The sequence below is a fragment of the Sinocyclocheilus grahami genome, unplaced genomic scaffold (assembly GCF_001515645.1).
Source record: "Sinocyclocheilus grahami isolate Dianchi unplaced genomic scaffold, SAMN03320097.WGS_v1.1 scaffold2.1, whole genome shotgun sequence".
In the NCBI taxonomy this organism is placed as follows: Eukaryota; Metazoa; Chordata; class Actinopteri; order Cypriniformes; family Cyprinidae; genus Sinocyclocheilus; species Sinocyclocheilus grahami.
This window is the reverse complement of record NW_015505181.1, coordinates 969,797-973,594: the sequence shown is the minus strand read 5'-3', so window position 1 is coordinate 973,594 and position 3,798 is coordinate 969,797. Positions and strand designations below refer to the sequence as shown.

General features: G+C 37.4%; 1 pseudogene; it reads right to left on the bottom strand.

Annotated features, from left to right (window-relative positions):
* The window catches only part of LOC107601845 (segment polarity protein dishevelled homolog DVL-1-like), a 35,158-nt pseudogene that overhangs the window by 9,795 nt on the left and 21,565 nt on the right, over positions 1–3,798 (bottom strand).

Below are 3,798 nucleotides of genomic sequence, written 5' to 3'. Positions count from 1 at the left end.
TTTTTTTTGGGGGGGGGGGGGGGGGTGTACACACACACACACACACGTCTAACCCTGTCGAGTTTAGCCACTTTGTGTCGCCGGCGCCTGCGCTTATGTCTCTTCATTAACTGAAAAGAAGAGCTCTGCTGCGTGGAACTGCTCAGCCTGAGAGACAGAGGTGAGAACAACAGATTGATTACTGAATATATAATTATGCACCAAGAGCCAAGACCAAATAATAATTCCATTACAAGGCTAGCACACAGGAAAAGTTATATAAACATAACATGTCAAAATGTTTATGCTTTTAATCATTCCAAACCAAACCTGCTAGCGTCCTCATCCTCCTCACTGTCAATGAAGGAGCTTGACTCCAGCTCACTGCTCATCACAGAGCCACTGTCACAGGCCATGGCTGTGTCCCTCACCACACGGTCAGCTTTAGAGTGACCATTCACACGTGGGACTGAGAACAACAATCATAACCACAGTGAGGCTTATCAAGGCTTTGTTGAAACAACAAAACACTGAAAAAAAATACAGGGTCCAAATACATGGATATATTCATGGCTTGATCAAACCTTGAGCGACAAACTTTAAAAGAAGAAAACATACACTCCCGTGGGTGTGGCTCTGCCTCAGGGTGGCATCTGATTGGCTGGAAGGCTCTGGTGAGGCGGCCGCATCCCAGAGAGCCGGCCTTTGTATATTCCCTCTGGTGGAACCCAAAACATTCCAGGAGAGTTGGGTGGCCAGTGCTTCTTTCACCGGGCTGATATCGCTTTCTCATACCATCTATAATATGCTCACTCACATGCCAGTCTTTTGATTTTTACTTAATTTGTTTGAGGTTACTAGTAAATCGGCAGAAGAACAGAAGAGATATAGGGAAATGCACAACAAGAGAGTAATGGAGAACAAAATTTCATTTATATTATGTTATATTATTTAGGATGGAGAGCAAACTAACTACAAAAGATGGTGATACAGCATAATGTATCTAGACATAGCGAACTAGGCAATCTTTACAAAGCCATGTTTGACTTCCAGCAATGAAATGGAAACAAAGTAGTCAATACATCACCACTGTTTGTGTAAGCAGCCTATATAAAACTAGCCTAAAGATATATCACATGTTTAGAGGCATAATATAACAATACATCACATGTGATGCGACGGTGGCGGAGAACGGACTCGCTTCCAGTTTCTGTGTCCAGCCCGTCTCTACTGTTCACTGCATTAGCGCTACAGTAAATATACAAACAAAAACATATGCAGCATGATCTCTGAGTGACATTAGACACACCACAACTGTATTATCTGACACATACTGCTGATGTGCTTGTCACCTATGTGCATGTAAGATATACATACGTAAACGATGGAATGCAGATTATTTTAGCTTTTGTGAGAAGGGCAGAAAGGGGAAGAGAGTGAGCGAGAGAGAGAGTTTACTCAGAGAATAATGGTAATGACACAGGGGACGTTTCATCATGAAAGATCGGTTTCTGTATTACACCCCTGGGGCAGGCAACTGTACATCTATATGTGTTTTCAGCAGAAACCTGAGCGAGGTGAGAAATTGATTCCACCTTCACTATGAAACACTACAAACCCCTCAATCAACCTAGTGCCTCATGCACACCAGTCTTAATATATCAAAGATGCCCTATAAAGGACCTGTATGTAGCCTATATAATGTGATAACCTTTAGATTTATTTATGTGTGTGTGTGTGTGTGTGTGTATATATATATATATATATATACACACACATACATGCTTATTTAATATTTTTTTTCCATATAACAAAAAGTGAATCTGTCCATTCCAAAGAGGAAGACACAATACTTTTAAATACATAGCAGGCCGCACATTCACATGCAGTAGAAATGTAATGCTTAATTTAAAAAAGACAAATGAATAATTAAGCAAGAAACAGTCACTTTACGTCTTGCTATTTTAATACAAATGTTGATGTAATAAAAGTATACATTCAATAATAATTTAAATTAATTAAAGTGATTAAAAGTAAATTTTAATTATAATGTTTCTACGAAACATACACCACCATTCAAACTTTTTGGGTCATCACGATTTTATCGTTTATTTTTAAATGGAAACTAATTTTTAAAAATACAGTGGTGTGAAAAAGTTTTTGCCCCCTTCCTGTTTTTTTAATTGTTTGCATATTTGTCACACTTAAAAGATTCAGATCATCAAACAAATTTTAATATTACACAAAGATAACCTGAGTACATACAAACTGCAGTTTTGAAATTATGATTTCATTTATTAAGGGAAAAAAGCTGACCAAACCTGCCTGGCACTATGTGAAAAAGTACTTGCCCCCTAAATCTAATAACTGGTTATTATTTAATATTTTTTTTCCATATAACAAAAAGTGAATCTGTCCATTCCAAAGAGGAAGACACAATACTTTTAAATACATAGCAGGCCGCACATTCACATGCAGTAGAAATGTAATGCTTAATTTTAAAAAGACAAATTAATAATTAAGCAAGAAACAGTCACTTTACGTCTTGCTATTTTAATACAAATGTTGATGTAATAAAAATATACATTCAATAATAATTTAAATTAATTAAAGTGATTAAAAGTACATGCTTCACTTTGTCAGACAGCTTCTATTGAAGTGATTTCTTGATTCAACAGGTCTGGCAGTAATCAGGCCTGCGTGGGGCTAGTGAAATTTAACTCCGCTTTCTAAAATGATGTGGTTAATCACAGTTCATTCATGATTTAAGAGGAGGCAAATCATTTTTCACGTAGGGCCAGGCAGGTTTGGACAGCTTTTTCCCTTAATAAATTAAATTATCATTTAAAAACTGCATTTTGTATTTACTTGCATTATCTTTGCGTAATATTAAAATTGGTTTGATGATCTGAATCTTTTCAGTGTGACAAATATGCAAAAAAGTAAAAAAAACAGGAAGGGGGCAAAAACCTTTTCACAACACTGTATATATATTTTTTATTTGCATTAAATCATTCAAAAGAGACAGTAAAGACATTTATAATGTTACAATAGATTTCTATTCTTTTGTACTTTCCATTCATCAAAAAATCCTGAAAAAGTATGACAGCTTTTACAAAAGTATTAAGCAACACGATTGTTTTCAACACTGAAACACTGTATCAGTGCTGATTAATTGTGATACTGAAAAACAGTTGCTGAAAATTCTGCTTTGCCATTACAGCAACAAATTATATCTTAAAGGGGTCATATGATGCGATTTAAATTTTTCTCTTTGAAGTGTTACAAGCTCTTGGTGCATAAAGAAGATCTGTAAAGTTGCAAAGACTAAAGTCTCAAATCCAAAGAGATATTCTTTATAAAATTAAGAGTCAACCACGCCTACCTAAAACACCTCGTTCTAACACGCCCTCACATATCTACGTCACTATGTGGGAAGATTTGCATAACGCCGCCCAAATGTTCACGCAAAGAAAGAAGGCGTAACTTTTATTCTCGCTGTAGTATTGTTGTTGCCGCTGCCGCCATGTCGTGAAGACGCTGTGTGTTTCGTTGTGAAAGCGAAACTACTTTGTTAGGTTTTCCAAAAGAGGACGATATCCGCTTTGTCATGCCTGGAGCTGATCCGCGCGGGTCGGTGAGGAAATACATCAACTTTGCGCTGTGAATCGCTGGATCAGCTTTCACAGTGGACGAAGCGGAGTCCAGCCCGGGGTCGTCACATGTGGTTGCCGCAAGCCTACTCAGTGTAGAGTAGCGCTTGTAGTTTAGTCATTTCTCCGATCACAGATGCAGACATGGTTTTATGTTTATGCGGCG